A 21,809-nucleotide genomic window follows, 5' to 3' on the forward strand; every position below is an offset into this window, starting at 1 on the left:
GTCTCCGGCACGCTTTCTCTGCTCCCTGGCTCACTCTGGCATTTGCGGTGGCTGGCCACATTTGCATTATTTATCATATCAGTGTGAATATGGGGCCGCTGTGCGGCAGAGCTGACGCTGATTAGTGTGGCATTACATATGTTAAGCACAAGGAGACGGATTCCCTTTACTAACGCTCCACTGCACCGCTTTCAGCCCTGAAAATAAAACAGGGCTCTTATTAATATCCCAGAGGCTCTGACACCAAACATAGCAGGGAGGGTAGAGAGGACAACGCAGCGAGGTGCCGGGACACTCGCTGCTCGGCGTATGCAAATAGAGGCACTCGGCCAAACACACACACACCGAACAGGCATTAGCATGAAGTGGCTTGGCGGCACGGGGCCATTTGTCATGCACGTGTGTGTGAGTGAGAGCGTGTGTATCTGGACAATGAGGCTCTCTGGCTCCGCGTGAAACCTCATTACAGGCTTCTGCTGGAGACAGGTGGCGCTGTAGCCTCGCTGCTTTCATTCACACTGAACAATGCAACAACGCCAGGCTTTGTCCATCTCTGCGTAGGTCTTTAATGTTTCTCCTGCCCTATGTTGCTACATTATGACGGATTTGTTACGTTAAGACTTGCTGGTCGGTTATTGGAAAATATGTCACTTTTTTATGTAGGAGGAGTCAGTGTGGATTTGTACTGCTGTGATGGATGGACGTGGCTTAATTATCATTAAAAAGTCATTTACAAGACAAATAGGGACCAGCTTTGCACATTGCAGTTGTTATAAAAAATATTCTAGTTGCTGCTCTGTAAACAAGCAAGTCTATGTTGGCTTTGGCCCATTAATGGCACCAGGTTAAAAGAATGTTCCACGTTTAACATGAATTTTGGTCTACTGAGTGACATGCTGTCAACTGTAATAAAAAATAAATAAATTTAACTCCTTCCCCAGTTTACAAAAACTCTGGCAGCCTTGTTAGTATCATGTAGAGGTTTCTAGGTTTATTGACGTTATATGGTTATTGAGTTGGCTAGTGGAGTCTGATTCACTCGTATGAACTGTTTGAAGAGATTACTGGGGATTGTTGAACTCACAAGTTATTCCTTTGAATATGTAACTGAATGAACTGAACCCAACAAAACAATCACAGAATCAACATCTGACTAACGTAATGAATAAGGCGCTCACTACTTTTAGCAATGCATGTCCCAAATCAATACGTTTTGTGTAGTTAAAAGGGATAGTTCACCCCAAAATTTTAATTCTGTCATTAATTAGTCACCCTTGTGTCCATCCAAACCGTATCAGACCTTCATTCATCTTTAGAACACAAATTTAGATATTTTTGATGTCTCTGACCCTCACATAGACAGTTACAACCATGAACAAGGTGCAGAAACATACAAAGGACGTCATTGAAACGGTCCATGTAGCATTAATAGGTCAAACACAATTACACAAAGCTACAAGAATCTTTTTTTGTGTGCAAGAAAACCATTCTAATCTCTGAGATTTGTAAAATTACATTTGACCCATTGATTTGAATGATTTTTTTTTTACTATGTTTCTTTGCCTTGACCCTATCTATGCAGGGTCAAAAAGCTCTCGGATTTCATCAAAAACATTTTAATCTGTGTTTCAAAGAATAACAAAGGTCTTACGGGTTTGCAGCGACATGACGGTGAATAATTAATAGTGTAATTTTGGTTAAATGATCCCTATAAACAAATAAACATTATTTTAACTACAATAAGAATACAAAAAAATACATTTAATATTTTAAATATGTGTAGACAATGTCAGTTTTTTTCTCTTGAAAGTTTCTAGTGCTTACCAAGACTGTGTTTATTTGGTGAAAAATACTGTAAAATAGCTTTTTTTTTCTGTTTAGCGCATTTTAAAATGTAATCTATTCCTGTGATGCAAAGCTGAATTTTCAGCAGCCATTTCTCCAGTTTTCAGTGTCAGAAGATCCTTCAGAAGTCATTATATACTTTTTTGGTGCTAAAAAATAAGATGAAGCAAAACAAAACAAGTAAATAAAAAATAATAAAATAACATGAAATTATTATGACAAATGCAAGCGGTGTGCCCATCGTAACACTGGTTTGAATCCAGTCTGCTGTCTTGATGCCACCCCTCTTTCCACTTGCTCGTCTAATCTTTTCTGTCTTTTATAATAAACACAAAATACCATTAAAGCCCATAAATATAAAAAGTGCAATCGCTTGTGTGAAAATTTTAGATATGAACATGTTACATTTAAAATGTTTAACAAGTCCTTCAGAGAGGAGAGGGCATGGAAGGAAAGCTAGCTGGCAGAATTATAACTATATGTGATCTTTTTACTTGGGGTGGTCAAGTAAATGAAAGCTGACAGAGGTAATATCAGAGGAGAGATGAAGATTAAAAAGAGAGAGGGAGGAAAAGGAGCGGGGCTGAATCGCTGCAGGATGCAGGGCTCTGCGCCTTTAAACTGAAATCTCAATCTCTCAAAGTTTGTTCCTTAAAAGGAAATCAGAGGGTTTCACTGAGACATTGCCTTGAAAATCATGAATAAACATCAGAATGCCTTGCCGCGCATACATCATACATCACAGGCCGACGCTACCTAATGGAGGAGGACTCATCACCCTCCAACACATGAAAAGCCAGCAAAATTACCAAGCCCACCACACAGCCAGTCTCTCGCTTTTAAAATGGACCGCCGAGGGAGGGGAAAGGGCTGAAGGAGTATTCCTTCACTAAAATGGCTCCCTGAGATAACCATCTCTCTGTGCCGTTCATCGCAAATGTGGAGAGAAATAAAAGAATAGTGATGATGGCATTTTTGAAAATAATTAGAACACAATGCAGTTTCCTCTAGTACCCTGCCGTCATTCTCCCTGACCGCCCCGTGCTATGATCTGCCTCTCCTCTCTCGTGTATGGCTGTTTTCCTGCACGTGTTGATATGGTGGCTGCATGTTAGAACGCGGTTGCCATTCCAGACTGGCCATTTAACATGAGCAAGCACTTTATTCTGGGCTCGGGAGGGAATGAAATTGCCTTTAATCATAATGTGGGTCTGCTGCGAGTAGGTAGACACGGCGGTAGCGGAAAATGTCATTTCTGTATAAAGACAGATAAAAAAACACAAGCTTTATTTACAATGGTGGCGGAAAATAAAACGGACAAGTGGTGGATGCTAGGCTTTAGGTGCTTGAAGTGAAAAAATTATGTGGCAAGACGTAGAAACATGCCAAATTGAAATTATTTATTTCAACCTTGTTATGTTGATGCAAGATCAATAACTGAAAATGTTACAATGTTAAAAATACAGGATCAGTACAAAGCTAATTGTTCGGGTGCTCCAGGTGGTTGCTAACTGGCCTGAAATTTAAGCAACCAGAAATATTCACCAGAAGGAGCAAAAAATAAAATAAAAAATGGTCTGATTAAAAAGGTTTTGGAGGGCCGAAATAACTGACCTAAACAGTGACAAAAAATCATTTATAAATCATTTTAAATTAAATTTAAATCATTTAAGTCATTTAAAAATGTTTTTACCACAGTCATTGGTTAAGTGCTTATAATGTAATACCAGATTGAAGTAGAAGCATAATTATATCAGCGAAAAGCTCTTTAATCAAAATAATAAACTTTATTTTCATCAGATTTTGATGTTTGATGATTCTGACAAAACCAAAAAATTATATTTTGGTAGGTCACTAATCAAAAGAAACAATATGATATTACAGCCCTTAGATATGAACTTTTGTGATTTTTCCATAGATTTCATCACCCCGAGAAAAAAAAAAAATAGATTTAATTGTGATTTGATGCATCATTGATGTCAGTAGCACAAGAGTGGGATGAGTTTATTAGTTAAGGTTAAGGCTTTGGAATAACACCGTAAGTGTGCGCAATAATGTTTCTTCCTTCAGTCAGCACCGCTAATGATAACGCTGCACCACATAATAATATCTTAACTTAATATTAAATCAATAATTCATTATGGGTTTGCAGAACGTTAACAATATATGAGTGATCCATACATAATTTAGAAGTATTTGGCATAAAAAAAAAAAAACAGATCGCAATTAAAAACTAATCCACGAGCTCCATTTCCTCTTCCTCAAAGCATATGTATGCCTGTAAAAGGCCTTAGGCAAGTTTATGTGGAAATATATACACAGTGAATCTCCAGGAATCTATTAACAAATGCTAATTGATGTATGCAGAGGTATGACTGTATTTGTGTATGTATGTGTGTGTGTGTGTGTGTGTGTGTGTGTGTGTGTGTGTACGTGATTGAGCGACTACAAAGATGTATCCTACACTGAGCCAGGCATGAGAACAGGCTTGTGAAGCAGAGTGCAGTAATTTCTTTGATCATTTTTAATGGCAGTACTTTCATGTGGGTGTGTAGCGCTGTCTCACACACACACACACACACACAAACACACACACTCGTACACTGCACCCTGCAGGTGTCATTTTACACCCCCAGCTCTGGGATTAGTATGCAGCAGGCAATAAAAAGCAGGGCCATTGCATTGCACTGCGCACATCTCTACAAACCAGCATCAATACCTTTTCAAAAAGATGTATCAGTTCAATGCTAACTGAGGGGGGAGACAGGGAGACAGACAGACAGGAATGAAAAAGAACTGAACAATACACAAAACAGCAGGAAGTTAAAAGTTAGTGTGATATAAATAAAAACAGAGTAAGAGACGAACAAAAGATTGAAGTGGCAAGTTTGGTGAAAGTTTTGAGGGCCTGCACAACAGCCTGAGGAAGAAACCATTTAAAGGGACAGCAAGATATTTCTCATTAGAAGTTGTTTTTTTTTGAGACGTTGAATGAAATGAAATGCAGTTTTCCCCCATCGTATGTAATAAATCTCATTGAAATCATCTTAAATTTTTATGTTTTTACAGGTAAGCATTTACAAGAGAACTAAACCAGCAAGTATGATCTGGCACGAAGGCTGAAGTGCAGTATCAGTGCAGGCCAGGGGGGACAATCGTACTTGGGCTCGGTTCACGGCAACCGTACCTAGTGTGAGTACTCCCTGAAAGTGTCACAGTGGTGAAAATGAAGGCTGTATAAGTTCCTTCAAAACAGCCTCGAATGTGCAGCCTTGAAACGTGTCCTTCATTTCCAGGGCAATGAAGGATTGAGCAGATAGATTCTTTATGGCCCCCGGGTTCATTATGCTTCCGGTGAATTTTTGGTAACACATTACAATAAGTTATCATTTGTTAACATTAGTCAATGTATTAATCAACATGAAGAATGCATTCATTACACTAATCATCTTTGTTAATGTTAGTTAATGAAAATACAGTTGTTCGTTGTTTTTTCATAGTAGTTCACAGTGCAATAACTAATGCTAACAAACCCAACTTGTGATTTTAATAACGCATTAGTAAATGCTGAAATTAACGTTAACTAAGATTAATAAATGCTGTAGAAGTATTGTTCATTCTTAGTTCATGTTAACTAATATTGTTAAGTAATGTTAACTAATGACCCGTAATGTAAAATGTTACCAGATTTTTTATTCATTTATTTTATTTTACTTTGTTGTTTTGTTTTGTTTGACAGACAGAGCGAGAATGCAGAATAATACTTTTCATTTAAATATTGGGTTTCAACTTAATAGATATGTAATATATTGAATATGTAAACAAAAATTAAAGCAGTTTAAATGTATTTCTATAAGATACGATTTTATTAATTTGTATCACTTGGTTTGACCATCGTGGCCTTCGAAAATGTCCTCTGAATTGAAACACAGCTTATACTGACCTGTTATGATGCTTTATGATCCTTTTCAAACTTGTATATCATTGTATTCAAGTAATCAGCATGAACATTGAATAGAAATATCTAATTTTGTGTCCCAGAGAATAAAGCGAGCCATGTGGGTTTGGAATGGCATGAAATTGAAAAAATGATAACAGAATTTAGATTTTTGAGTGGACTATCCCTTTAATAGCATACTGCAGCAGCCTTAAAAATGGCCTCCCATAATGCTTACTGAACAGCTTTTGCAGGAAGCCTCAATTACTGGATAACACAGCTTGAGTTTCCACATGTTACAAGAAACCATTCTATGAGTCTTGACGGAGAGTCCCAGTGCGGTCTGTCTCCCAGCAGTTCGCTGCATGTAATCCTAGTGAACACATAAAGCAGCAACTAAAAAGCCGCTTTTATGACGTGAAATTTTGTAAAAAAACCTGTCTCATTCATTATTAATAAGGATCTACAGGTGTATTTCTCTCCTGTTATACCATCCACTTCTGGTCTCTATCCTCTAAAACACAGTTTCACTTATATGCCGTCTTCATTTATGCCCTTCTGTACACATACACTGATAGTAAATTCTAGTAGTAGTGAAAAGTCTATTCGGCTTCTATACCATATCATTTGAGTATGCAAATGCAGCTGCTATATCTTTGCCTAACAACTGTCTCACAAATGCTGGTTCTTTTGCTCAAAATCACATTTAAAAAGCTTATTTTAAGGCTATTCAGAATACAGGGCCTTCTTCGAAAGAGCAGCCATATTGAGCGCTGCATTTTTTCCCCATTCAAAACTATACGAGTGACACGTCTTGGGTATTCTATACTCTTTGTTGTAATTGAATGGTCTATAGAATTCTGTCACAATTCCAAATCTTATTCTGTTGAACACAAAAAGAAGATGTTTCGAAAACATCTTATTTTAACAGTATTTTTGTCTAAAGTCACTGGTACCCTTTGGACAAAACCAGGTACCCACATAGCTTTCTGTGTGTGTGTGTTTCACAGAAAAAAGAATTCTGTTTGACAAAATTGTTTTGTCCAAAAGATAGTACAAGGATGGTGTTGGAGACCATTAACTGTAGCATATTTGTAAAACTGACCATTTTTAGCACGCTTTGTTAACAGTTTTACACCCAAAAACCCAGTACATTTTTATCTAAACTAAATTTTAACTAACTTTTTTTTTCTTTTCTAAAGATTTTAAGCTTAATGAAGACCTGACCCTAACGCTGGGAACATCTTACTGCTTCATTTAACTGCTTTGGTCAAACTATCATCCAAAATTTCTATGAATATTAATAGGCCTTTTGCCAGAACACTATCGATTAACTTCTGTGTGTGAAGAAGTCTGATGCTGAGTAGAGCAAGACCACCAGTGGTTCTGTTTGAGCCTGTCAAAAGAAGAAGGGAGTTCAAGGTGTGATGTGGCCTCTTTAGACTAGCATATGTGAGTGTGTGTATGTTTTTGAGGATCTGTAGCAGGACTAAGAGACCATCTACAGGGAGAAAGGACAGAGGCGAAGAGAGGGTCCCCGCCGTGGATTTAGTGTTTGACAGTGGCAACATGCTGAATGCTGACTGCTGGGCCTGACAGAATTCATCCCTCCATAGAGCAGGCCTGCAGCGTTCCTAATCTGTCTTACACACACATACACGATGATTCAAACATGCACCAGACTTCAACCCTCAACCCTCCTGTATTCGCCAGAGTTTTAGCCAAAACAAATTAACAAAAGCAAAGCGGCACTCAGTGCACACATATTAAGTTGACAATCAGTCCAACAGCTCAAACAACTTATCCATCATCCTTAAGAACTCCTCGGTGAATATGTTAGCTTGGAGAAGGCAAAGAAATGTGTGTGCATGATGTGTCGAGGTGACTTCTGGGTAAACGCGGGACCCTTTAATGTAGCCTTGTGAGGTGAATGCACTACAGATGTATTTGATGGGCTGATGTGCACGAGGCCGGGGTGTTGGATGGGGCTACTTTAGTGGGCTAAAACCCAGAGAGCACAGCTGGGGAGCAGCTGGGGCCAGTTGTACCGAAGACCGATGGCAGGGGTGCCCATCGCTCACTGTAACCAGAGAGTTTGGGAACAGATTAATAGATGCTCAGAGGTTAAGTAAACATAATCTGATAGAACTCTGGCTGCATTTAAGGCTGTTCGCTTTGCTTTGCTGGCTCTTTCATCACTGTAACACCGCACAACCCCAGTGCTCTTAACGCTCCCAATATTTGGAGAAGGATTTAAGGACAGAGGCCTGGCACAGCAACCAACATCAGGCTCTGTTCCAGAATATTCCACATTCGAACCTTAAGTCAGGCCTGTTTTACTAACCTAAGCTATGTCTTATCTAATAATACTGCAGTAGCTGTGCTGACATCATCCACCCTGAACGTACCACGCTCAATAAAACTTTTCCACTAACATCTATGAAATGTTTGGCATTGGCAAAGCTGCATGGCTTTCTTATTTCGAGAGAGTATTAACTGTTTTTGCTCATACAATGAAAGTCAATGGGCACTGATCATCGTTTGTGTGTACAATAAAGTACCAAAATATAATTAAACATTTTCTTTTGTCTGTATTTTTCACAAAAGAAAGTCATACAGGTTTGAAGCATGAGATTGATTAAATATCCCCTTCTGGAAAAAATACCCCGTAAATTGCCGTAAAGAGATTATCTGTGAACAGGAAAATATGCTGGTAAATTCATTCCGGCAATTTACAGGTACATTAGTAAATTGTAAACAGAAAAGTGTAGGAATTCTTTTGTGGTGAATGCAATGAGCATGTACAAGTTCAGAATGTGCCATAAAACAACTGCTCTGGGCCAATCATAACATCCCGATGCAGACTATGCATTTACTCCACACTGTGTAGTTTGATTTGAAATGCAAGTTTTGCGAAATGCAATGTTTCTTGATTTAAATTGCTACATGAATGTGAACGTTTGACACAAAAATGAAAACATCAACAAAAACACTGACCACGTATACCCCTATGTTTGCAAACACAACATCAGGAGACAAAGCCGTTTAGATGTTGTCTGTGTGAACGGCACATTATTTTAATTTAACGGTGAATTTTACTGTAATTTAGTGATATTATTGTGTAAAGAGCTTATGAATGCATATTTGATGAATAAATAAATGAATGTAAAACAATACGTTAAAAAATTTACTCAGAATTTGCTAATAAATTTCACAAATAATGTCAAACAAGGGCATGCAACCCACCGAATTAAATGTGAAACATTGAAGTAGAAAAATTTAAATAGTATTGTACTCAATAGTCTTTATTTAAAACTTTGAATACTTTTAACACACAATATAAAATTTTAGCTCTGTTCCAAAGCCTAATAAGCAAATGACACTGATATAAAGCGCAAAAAAGATTCAACTCACAAGTGAAACAGACTTAGAACGTAACTTACTAACAACATTGCAAATACATAGCAACAACATTGCAAACACACAGAAAAATAGTAAGTTTTAATACTTTTGGTATAGAAGGGCCAAAAAATAAAATGAAAAAAAGAACAGGAAGCTACATTGTGTTGAAGAGATTTAGCATTAGCCAACATTTTTACTCTTCCTCCAGTGGACATACTTGGTCTCTCTTACACATTTGGCACAGTTTCCAACAAAATCTAACTGTGAAATTCTGATGCACTGCAATATACTAAATCATGATATATGTACTGCATATGTATAAGTAGTCAGTGATATGCAGCTCTAGTTTTCACCAGTTACAGAAGAGGAATACAGCACATGTTCTCAGCGTGTAAATGGCACAATGTTGGTGTGCTCTCAAGGATAGCATGAGCAGCAGGGTGAAGATTCCCACTGCTCTGATAAAAGGGCTCACTTTCTCCAGCAAATGCCCACATTTCTGAGACGTGCGGTCCACTTTAATTGGCCTTTTCTGCAAAGGTGGACTTTAATTACTTTGTTCCTGGATTAAAGGCCTCAGACTGTTCAGACAAGAGCTGGGTTATAACCTTTACTGCTCTCTCTCTCTCTTTCTTTCTGTTTTTCTTTCTCTCACACTTTCTCCACAGTCAGGTCCATGTATATGGGGAAAATGGGTCCAAATATTGTTAGCCTAAAAGGAATCTCTAAATGTGATCTATCACCTTAAAGGTCATAGAAAGACACACAGTTGATTAAGCCTTGAGATGTAAATGATCACTACAGTTTTTATTCAGTATTTATATAATTATATTTCTAGCAATATCTATCTATATTTGTTTGTGAGTGAAATATATATCTACATACATACACACACATGCATATACATATATACACACACCAACGGTTTTAAAAGGAAATGATAATAAATGGAAGGTCTGTCTCTCCGAAATGTATTAAAGGTGTTTATATATGTGTGTGTGTGTGTGTGTGTGTGTGTGTTGCGTATGTGTGTGCATATGTGTGTGCGCATGTGTGTGCATGCGCCCTCGTCCTTCAGAGCGGCATTGCACTTCTCAACCTGTGCGGTCAGTACTGAGTGATAGACTAATCGATGTGTGGCCTAATCAGCCAGCTTAACTCTAATACCCAGGACAGGTTCACATTATTATCATATCAGACTCCACATGTTTGGAGGTGACATGGAAAAGGCAAAAAGATTAAAGTCAATTTTACAGAAGGGCCTCCACATCTTCTGTTATTCCACCCAGTGCAGTATGACTTTTATCTGATGCCCAGCCAAAAAAGGGTGCTGAAAAACACATGCGGCACACCATAATGAACTCACACACTCGTTTGCAGTCGGTGCCATGCTGTGTGGAGTAATTCAGAAGCTGGAAGGCAGATGGCCCCAGCTGAGCATGAAGCTTTTATGTGTTTAGACCCCAAAACCACCTCCACCACCACAGTCTAGCCCATCCTACCCTTGCTGAGTCCCTATCAAAGTTGTGTAACTCAGGCCAACACTTTTGGAGGACGGGTGGGGTGAGGGGTGCTCACGAATCATCTATAAACGCCTTTACACAAACTGTTTACGGGCAGTAAATGATGCATTAAACAGAAAACAGGATGGCTGGTAGGTTTAAAGGGGCTGGGTTGGGTTAGGTAGTGAATGTTGGCTTCACACAACCATCAGTCTCTCAAAAGGGGTTGCTGTCCACTTATTTAAACAGAACCTTTTTTTTTTTTCAATTCCAGAACCAAAAAAACATTACATTAACAGTTCTTGCATATGCATGCTTCAGTCAATGCAAACACTATAGCAAAATATTCTGAGCTTGCTGCACTATTTATTCAGTGGAGTTACAGCACCACTAATGAATCTGCGACGCAAAACAGAGAGCAAGACCGGTGCAGTTGAGTTATAGTATGAATGACTTTAATGAGTCAGTTCTTTTCAGTAAATCAAAAACATACAGCACAACCAGTGTTTTTCGACTCCCAAATGAAAGAATCTACTCAGTCCGTTCCTTTTAATTAATCAAACGCATACAGTATAACCACTGTAGGTTGACTCCTGATTGAATGACTCTATTAAGTCAGCTCAGTGGAGTCAGTTCTTTTTAGTGAATCCAACACATACAACTGCCTATGTAATCACATAAATCACATAAAGCTTGAGATACACATTTTGTTAGTAGTGTTTTTAATTTTATTAATAAATGAATAAAATAAAATAAAATAAAATATAGTATAGTTATTATATAAAATATACTTTTGTCTTTTATTCTGTAATATTTCATTCAAAATATTAATTCCTTAATTGCACTAAAAGAATACTTTATAATACCCTTAATTAACAGTAATTGGTAAAAGGAACTGGATCTAGAATCATTTAATTCATCACGATTCAAATCCCAAGCGAACACATTGTGAGCCGTCAAGCAAACAGATGCAGAGAGGCAACATTGACTTGTGTAAGCACAACTGCACTTCGAAATGCCAAAGACAACCTGGCACCAATTAAACTCTGGCCCTAAAAAAGGCTGTGTGATGTTCAGCCCTACAGGCAAATAGGGTGAGCTAGACATCAACTAAGCTCTTATCACAGTAGCAGCTCTGCACTGCGTCAAAGTGCCAAATATTCACAAATATGCACAGCACTGTATTAAAGAGCTGATTTGGTTTTGTAATTAGTGTTGTCTGTATCAGGTCAAACGTATTCAAATCACGTGAAGATTAAATCACTGCAGGGTCTTAAAAGTCAGTGTTTTTGGAAGGGGAGGGGTGCGAAGGGGACGAGAGGGAGAGAAAACTTGGGCTAATAGAGAGAGAAAGAGAGACAGAGAGAAAAGCAGTCACTCTCAAGAGAACTCTGGTCCTATTGGAACAATCCAGCACAAAAACAGTCATTTAACTTTTCTGTCAAGTGTCATAGTTATAATTCACTGTTTCACGATTACTGTCAACTCACTTTACAGAGCAGAGCTTGTGCTAATGGAAAATTGAAGTGAATAGACTCTCCAAACACAATGTTTTGATATCTCAATTATCTTTCTCATTATATTGCATGAGCAAAGCCCAAGGTCTACATACAAAGAGGGTGAAATCAGCTGGCAGCATGAAACTATGTAGAGTATATCATTAAAAATATACTCGCAATTACCTTAAAAAAATCAAATGCATGACATATTGAGTTCTTGCAAATAAATGAACAAAGCTATTTTTCTGGATGCAAGATGTACAGAACAGTTGAGATTCCTGTTAACACCGGCCAGGAAAACGTAAGAGAAATCATTTTGAGTAAGAGTGAGGTCATCCGTTTTTGGCCTTGAAAATAAATCAATTCCAAAAATTGATTAAATGTTGCATTTGGAGACTCTTTGAGCCAGGCTAATCAGAAACTCAGCACCACCAGGACGTGTGAACGCTTGTTGAAACCACTACGTGTGGAGTTGCTGGGATATGCCGCCTCGTCTTGATCTTCCTCTGGAATTTGGAAATAGAATCTGGCCACCGCACTGTCGACACTTCCCGCTGCTTGTTGCGTGTCAATCAATGGTGGGTGCGAGGGCGGCTTTTAGAGGGTCCCAAGGGTGAATGTTTAGAGCACGCTCGGTTTAACACACCAACAGCCGGGTGGGAGTAAACAGAGAGGGATATAAACTGGGGTATTGACTTCGTGATCAATTCTATTGATCAGAGAGCTCCCTATCCTTTAGCAGGCACGCTGAGCCCTCACATATTCTCCGTCTCGCCCTCTGCTGACTCCAAAGCACATGCAGACTGGAAACCTGCCCAGTTCTGCAGCCCAGAGACCTTCCTCTAGGAGGAGACAGAGAGAAGAATCACCCGCTATCTTTCAGGGAGTCAACTACTAGAAGTGAGATCTGGCACACCTCAAACCAACAAATGGCATTCTGAAAAAGCAAAATAAATCCAGCAAGGTACGCGAGTTAGTGCGCAAAATATAACGACCAAATATTGTGAATTGGGGTGGACCGAAGGTAAAAGTTTTGAATCAGTCACTGAAAATCCACCTCATTATCTGAATATTGGGGGTAAAGTGTCCCTCTCAATGTCTTTGATGATCATTGCCTTGAACATAAGAGCCAACGTGCAAGGTTCAAGCTTGGCTTGTGCCACATATCAATCCCTGTCTATCCTTTCTAATTAAAGTGCAAAAAGGCCATAAATTAATCAAAATGATGGAAAAACAACCCACTTGAGCATGGCAACTCTAACCACTATATATTCTTAGCCACTGACAGCATTCGGTGAAAAACGGATGGCATGAAAAGAAAGAGAGCTTAACTGAAGCCCTTCCTGCCAGCTCCGAGTGCATCCAGCAAGTAGAAATCATCTTCAGCTCTGTGACAGCCACTGCCACTGATCCAATGGGACAAGCCAGGAGGGGCGGTTTGGGTCATCGTTCTCTGTCAAATAAGATTCACATATCCACAACACAGACTGGCACACCAAATGACCTCCCTGTTTATGAGACTGCTGGTGATAACACACATCATCTCATTAGTCACATACCACCCCTGATCTGCCATGGCACCTCCACTTACAAATGGCAGCTAAGCGCTAAATTTACCCTCGTTACGCTCACTCTCCAATCACAAAAGGGTTGCTGTCTTTTGGGCTTGAAGATTACTATTTGGCATAGACGGACATGCCAGCATTATTGCCAGTCTTTTGGGCTTCAGGTGGAAACAGAGATAAATGCACGATCCATGCAGCTCTCCACCAACAAGATTCTGAGACCAAAAGGATGTGGCAAGTCTGTCTCATTTGCAGGCACCACGTAGGGCTAGTGTTCATGCAAAGCAGAGCCCACCAACGGAGATCCCTCCGAGATGAAGTTTACCTCAGTAAGGTCAAAATAATAGCTCTGGGTTACACCCTCAGGTACCTTTGAAAGCCTTTTGAAAGGTACCTCAGGTACCTTTGAAAGCGAGAAAGTCCCACCCGTTATCTCATGACAGCACAGGATCTTCTCGTAATCCTGCCTCCCAGTTGCGAGGGAATTTCTCAAAACAAATCTGCGAAGCTCCAGGCTGATAATGCGAACCTAATCAGGAGGAAAAAATATAATCCGCCGGTACCCTTAACTAGTATTTCATATCCTCGTCATCTCTTTTTCAGCTTCCTTTTCCTCTTTGCCGCTTCCACTGGTGCTAATTCGTATTGGATTTTCATTCGTTCACCTTCCTGCGAGCATCAATTTCAAATGGCATGAAAAAGTAATATTCCAGCAATAAAGCTTGATTTACACCCTTTGCCTGGCTCCCCCTCTTGCTTTTTATATTTGATCATTTAGTGGGGATCGTATAACTGTATATCAGACGCAAATGAAATCAGGTCCCGTGCACATTAAGGCCATGTAGAGTTGCAGCTAACATCCCCTGCGATCCAGCCGCCCGGCTCCCTGGCAAGCCAAGGGCAGAGTCCCATTCATTTTCAGGCCCATTTCCTCCTATGATTAGGCGATCAATCAATCCGAGCCTTCAATCTCATCAGGCAGACGGGATTATCTGCCCATCTCCCCCTCCGTTACTCGCTTTCTCCCTCTCTTGCACTCACTCTCACAGAGCGGCACATTAACATCAGATCAAGTATCAGCAAGCGCATGCGGTCTGCAACGTCAAACAGACCACAGACAGACATCTCTTCATCTTTCCCGGCTCCTAATACCCCCACAGCTCCCATAGTGCACTGCATGCAAGCACGGACGGCGAGACGTTTGCGGAGACTGACAAAGAGGCACGTCTTTAAAGCGCTTGTCAAGGTATTAAGCCATAGGCCTACTTCAGGGAGCATCCTTTCAGAGTAGATGAATTGCTTCTTAGACCATCACAACACCACTTGCAAGTCTCAAAGACAAAGCCCGACCTGTCTTGGTAAATTGTGGCTATAGGCTCATTTGTCCGTGCGGGTTCCTACATGTCTACTAAATCATCCAACCTGTCCTTTGACGTATCAGAGATTCCATACACTTGCCCGCCACTGTCTTCCCACAATACACCAGGGAGGACAAACACTATTTATCGGACAAGTCTATATAAAGCTTTCTCAGTGTCAGAGAGGGTAAGAGAATATGCCCTATAAAAGCCCAGCCACTCAGACCCTGTTTTTACAATGATCCGCACTCGCTCTTGTTTACACAAGCGTAATGGCGAGTAAACTGCTACTTGTAAACAGTAGAATGCTATTTAATGCGACTGGCTGGGTCATGGTGGTTTCTATTCGCTATAAGACAGAGAAGCAGAGTTCAGAGAAAATGTGCATTTATTTTGTCCACGCTGAACTTGAAACATACAGAGAAAATAGACTGCAAATGATTCACTTTATGCCAGTGGCCTAAGTGTACAGGGATCTGTCAAAACTATTTTTCACACATACTGTAAATGCCCAAAAACTTGATAAAAACATAAGCCACACATAAAAAGGTATAAATGTCAATGCATTTTATTTAGAATATAAGAATCAACTGGCATCTGCAAACAAAAGAAGACAGTTCTCAAGTTTACTCAGGTGTCCTAGCAAAATAAGCACAGGTGTTGTTCATCACACTAACTATGATATGTGCCACTGACAGTTAAAAATAAAAATATTTTTGAAAAATGTGTTGTACGATAGCTACATATATTATATAAAGTATGCACTAGCATTTCTAGGTGTACTCATGAAGCACCAAACCTCTCTTACTGTTTTTTTCCCCAGCAATTGTACATTTTTTGATTCAGTCAAGCTTACAATATAGATGGTATAACACCCAACACTCTGTCAAAACCTTTCCCACTTATTGTAACTGCAAACTTGGTATCACGATACAGTAACACACTTACAAATGAATAAATGCCAACGTGTTAAATTCAAAATATTAAAATAAGCAGGCATCTGTGACTGCAAGCAAGAGACATCAGTTCTCCTCAAGTTCACAAAAGGTGTCTTAACAGAGTAACCACAGATGTTGTCAATCATGCCATTGAAATACTAAGCTTAAGCAATATTTTTTTGTAATTTCAGACTTGAAAACAGCCCCATTATTAGTAATTGTATTAAAAGCGATCAGTACACAGTAGATGTTTGACAGAAGCAAAATTTGAGCATGAAAAAAACATCCTCTTGGGAAAACAATATTTTAAACACAAACTAGTCGTTTAGGCAACTAAAGGCAACCGGCTAGTTGATTTTGAAAATTGTTTCCAATTTTTTTTCTAACGGAAATACTTTTATTTTATTATCACAATTAAATATCTAGATAAATATTCAGCAATTAGGGTGTCAAAACCATGCACCTCTTTCATAGAGGTTAAAAATATTCTCGAATAGCTAAAACCTGCATTCTTAAAATAAAGTCCTTCTTAAACCTGCAGTGCTCCTTAAAGCATGAAGATGACATTTATTATTTCCTGAAGCTGGAAGACACTATGGGGCCCTTTACTCTCTGAAATTTTCATCATCTTTCATCAAAGCTAGGTGCACATTATCGTCTCCCACAATCCTTAGCAGCAGCCCTGAACCTGTGACATGACACCACCCGCTTTCATCAGTCATCAGCGGCCAGATTCGTCTAAAAACAGCTCCTCTTTAAATGCTGAGGAGGAACCCAATGAATTAGTAATACATTTACACGAGCTGAGAGCAAGTGCAGGTAAAGAAATTACTCTCTTCATGTCGTGGCAAATACTCTTTCCTCTCTGACTGGTATGCACCGGTGAAAAAGGGCATCTGAAAAATATTCAGTGCGAGGCCACTTAATGGAAAGGTGAGATATAAAAAAACATAACCCAAAAAGCTTTTTGATGTAAAGAAACTAATTCCGTTAAAGGTGCTGATCAAACTGTCAGGCTTTCATTACGGTACAATTCCTTTTAGCAGCCATGTGCTGTGGTAATAAAGTTTTAAAGTACCTTAAAATATCAGATATCTTGCCGTTCATAACGGACATGATATGTTTTCAATATTCAGTCTTCATGCATGAACAGCAGAATGACTTTTAAAATGGCTTTTCTGTACATTGTGGCCTCAATCTTGATTTAACCAGCAACGTGAAGTTTTGTGTTTTGCATGACCCTATCTAACTGAGTTAAATCAGCAGTTTCAAAGGGCCTGTTTTTTGCAACGCTTGCCTTAACAGTTGCAGTACGCAAAATACGCTGGGAGCAGATAGTCTCCTTCAAAAGTACATGCATTACAGAATACCATTCCTCTGGTCTGGATTATCCATTGTCTCCTTAATGGGCCTGGTCATCTGCGCACAGACAAATTCAACATGAAGGTCAGAAGTACAAAGCTCTGTAGCGCACAAACTAAAAATTCCCTCGAGCAGCAGTAAAGAAAAGAAAGTGAACCACAGCCTCAGATGACAGCTAAAGTCCCTCAGATCTCCAATAGGCCCCCTCATTGTCCTAAAAGCCAGCCGCCCCCGCAATAAACGGTTTTAATAACATATCACAATCCCCAAGCGTACTTTGCCTTTGTTTTCCACATGTAACCAGTTCTAATTAGGCAATGTGCTGCAAAACTTACCGATGTCTGGCTGCCTGAGATCACAATAGCTAGTTGTATCTTCTACCACAGCTGTAATTAATGAGAATTCCAGGCGACTTCTTCATGAAAAAGGGAAGGTTTGGGGAAAAAAGAACATTATGGAGAAAATATATTGCTTGAAGTTTGACGGTTAGACCTTGGAGTTCTCATCAACTGTGACAAAAGGTCTGATCTCGGTTTGCGCTGATGCAACCTGGTTTGTATTACTAAAGAAATGCACCAAAAACCAAAATCATTGTAGAGAAAACAAACGGCACGGAGAACATCTACAACAGAGCGACCATGACCGATTGTCAAGATGCAGTGTAACACTCGTATCTTTGTGGAATCGGAAAGGATGTGCTTTATTTACATGGGACCTCGGAGTAAAATAAAGCATGTGACATAAAACGAAATCAAATGTTTGTCCGATTAAAAAAAAAAATAAAAAAATAAGGAAAAGTGTATGTAAGAATTTACAAAAAATAATGCTGTTTTTTTATTTTTATTCTTATGATTATTTTATCTAACTGTCTCTAACAAGCCGAAAAGAGTGCATGGCACACCTTTGTTCATCAATTTGCACTGCCTACCAACAGCTGCTTGCATAAAATTCAAAGCATTAATGCCTATATGAAACAGCCACTGGCTCTGCACCCCTTAATTCTCTACTTCAGACTTGTGTTCCCTCTAGATGCTTGCATTCTGCAATTAGTGAACAACACATTCTAAGTGCTGCCCCATAAAGCCACGAGATCATTTTCAGAGACTTTTAAATTACTGTCCTGCCCAACTCGATTTATCTTCAAGAAATGGCTAAAAACAACCTATACTTGACCCTTAAACACTAGCACTCTGTATTCTATTTCTATTGTATCTACTCATTTTCTCATTTTTTTTATTTATTTAATAAACCCACTTCATATTTTAGCACTTGAGCTCTTTACAATACTTGCTTTCATTTTACTTAAAAAGCACAGCCTAGTATTCTCTATTCGATCTGCTTGCTTTCTCTTATTTTATTTAAAAAAAAAACCAACATCTTCTCAATTATTTTTTTATTCTTTTCTTTCTTCATAAAAAGAGACGCTCTAAAACACTAACATTCTCTATTTCCTATTCCATCTACTTGTTTTCTTTTAATTAATATAAAAAAAAAATAAAAACGAAAAATGCTTGCTATGTAGTATGTGTGTTTTGAGACTTATAACAGCACTTACATATTATTGCTCTTTTGTTGGTTTCTGTTGTGCTCATTTGTACTTTTCAAGTCAATGAACATACTCTGCTTCACATTTGCCACCCTATATGTTTATTCTGCAACATTTTATAAGGGTTTTTATGCTAAACATTGTTAATTTTAAATTATAAACATACTATTTTTTATTCTTGATGTTAGGTTATCATAAATTCCATGTTAACTAATAATGCCAACACGTTTTTTACATACACAACCTTCTTGTAAAGAGTTATTTCCTATTTCCATCATATCCATTTCTGGACTGGAAACGTAAGGCAAGCCAACCTTATCAAAAAGGGAAATTCATTCTATAGTTGATATCAATAACATTTATCTGCTTAATAAGTTAATGAGAAGATTGTAAACCTTACACCAACTGCATTAACGAACTCAAGCAATCTGATTAGCAGTAATTCAGTATTATTATGAAGAAGAAAAAACTACAGCCTAATGGAAACATCCCGGCGGTTTCAGATATGTACAGTAATAAAATAACTCTTTATGAGCTATGCTTCATTTGCAGCTCTTGTTAAATGTGATAATTGCAATTACACCACACACCGAATAAACAAGCAATTAACACCGCTTCCTTAAAAGATTTTACAAAATATACTGATTATATTTAAAGGGAAAACGTGTTTCAAGCTTTTTAAAGACGTTTTAAATTATTCTAAATACACTATGGCCTGAAAAAAAATTCGTTGAGCAAACACAAACACGGCCCTTGCAGGTCTTGCGCGTTAGAGAAATATCTTTCCTTATTTTGGCAGGCTTTGATTAAAGTAACTCTGGCTGCTACGTATTTCTAACAAGATCATTGTATTTTTCATACAAAGTGTTTGCTTCTCTCTGAGTGGTCGTGAGGCGGAATAAACAAATGCTTAATAAAGTTAATTCATCTACCTGTTGCACTGCAGTTACACAGACAGTGCCTCATTTCACCCGTGTCTCGTGACTTGATGACTGTTCACGCAGATTTCATCTCCTCCAAACTGTAGACGTTTTGACAACAGTCAGTATAAAAAAAGACATTTCTGCATTGTTACTTTCTCGTGATTTCTAAACGCCCGCTCCGCCGCCTCTCTCTCCCGCTCACTCACTTGTACACATCCTGCTCACCGATTGACAAACAGCGCAGCGAGCCAATGAGCGTTCGGAATTGGCACGGCACCGATTTTGACGACCAATCGTCGTCAAAGCAGGGGCCGGGTGGGCGTAACCCCGGCGAAGAAAAGTGCTGGTGTCCATGGGAACATGCCAAACACAACGAGCACGCAGCAGATGAAAATGTCGTTGAAAATCATCATCCCTTGAGTGTAGAGAGAGGCAAATCCGAAACCTGCAGCCCTTTATAAACAATAGCTTTTGTTCTGTTTTTATTACACTGTGTGTACTGTGCATAGAGGTAATATGTTAATGTGTAAAACAAAAAAAGTTCCTGTGATTCATATAGCCTGCTGTAATTAGGCCTAGCTGTTAGTAATAAAACAGCACTAGGTAGATTACTTACAGTAGTGTGTTACTGATAACACATTACATGACGGAGTACATGACAGAAACTATAGTTCGTATTAGATAGGCTAATCTGATTACTTCCTCTTACAAAAATTAACCATGGTTTTATTGTAGTAAAAGTGTAGTAAACAGGTTTTTTTGGCATATGGATTACCATTTAACCACAGTTACACAAATAATTTACCATTGTTAAAGAGTTCACCCTTTTATTAACCTTCGAAGCATCCTAGGTGTATGTGGCTTTCTTCTTTCAGACCAATCCAGTTGGAGATAGCTATTAAAAATTGTCCTGGCACCTATAAGCGCTATCGTTGCAGTAGGCATGACAGTCTAAAACATGTTAAATAAAGTGCACACAAATGTAATAAAACATCCCTCACACGGCTCTGGGGATGAATTAAGGCCTGCTCTAGCAAATCCATGCGTCTTTGTGAGATAATTATCCATATTTCGAACGTAATAAACACTTTTCTCTCATTTCTGCTGAGGTAACCGGAAGACTAGCAGGCGGATGACGTAAGTAAGTGTGGCACACGGACCCCTGGGAAATGTAGGAGCAAAGGAAACAACGATTCCTTACTTTAGTAAAACAACCCAGTTTCCTCTTGGCTTATATCGAAATCCTCAGACATTTTTCTTTACAAATCCTCGGTTTGTTCTTTTAATTCACTGCTGGCGTTTTGTTTTGTTCTACTAATCACATAAGTAAAAGTGAGAAAAGGTGTTTACTACGTTTGAAATATGGATATTTATCGTACAAAAATGCATGCATTTGCTTTATTCACCCCCCAAGGCCGTGTGAGGGACATTTAGTTACATTTGAGCTCAATTTATTTAACATGTTTTAGACTGTTAAAGGGAACCACCCGCCTACTGCGATGCCAGGACAATTTTTAATATAACTCAGATTGGATTCATCTGAAATAAGAAAGTCACATACACCTAGGATCCTTTTAAAACAGAGATGGCTTTAGTTAAATTAGGCTTAGTGTAAAACCATGGTTAATTTGTGGTTACAACACGGTGACCGTAACTAAGTGACCGTGTTTTTGGATTAAGTTGTAGTTAAATCATAGTTATATTTTTATAAGACCCAAAATGTATTCAATTCTTTGCTAACAACATAATTTATTGCATTACATTATGCCAGGGTTTCCCAAACTGGGGTCCATGGATGCCCTTTTAAAATAAGCATGATTTTTCTACCCAGCACTGGTAATAAAATGATGCTTTCAATAGTGAAACGATTAAACATTATGAAATCATAAGTCAAATAGCTATATGTGGAGTTTAAACATATTTTGTTTAATA

At 38.7% G+C, this 21,809-nt stretch overlaps 1 protein-coding gene across 3 annotated transcripts in view; it reads right to left on the reverse strand.

Moving 5' to 3' along the window:
• Window positions 1-20,056, reverse strand: part of LOC122348025 (trichohyalin) — a 170,010-nt gene extending 149,954 nt beyond the window's left edge. For all 3 annotated transcript variants that reach the window (XM_043243264.1, XM_043243263.1, XM_043243262.1), the window contains exon 1: window positions 19,887-20,056. The gene's annotated coding sequence lies outside the window, so the exon portion shown is untranslated. The remainder of the gene's footprint in view (window positions 1-19,886) is intronic.
• Between the last annotated feature and the right edge of the window lie 1,753 nt (window positions 20,057-21,809).

This window comes from Puntigrus tetrazona, chromosome 7 (genome assembly GCF_018831695.1).
Source record: "Puntigrus tetrazona isolate hp1 chromosome 7, ASM1883169v1, whole genome shotgun sequence".
Classification (NCBI taxonomy): Eukaryota; Metazoa; Chordata; class Actinopteri; order Cypriniformes; family Cyprinidae; genus Puntigrus; species Puntigrus tetrazona.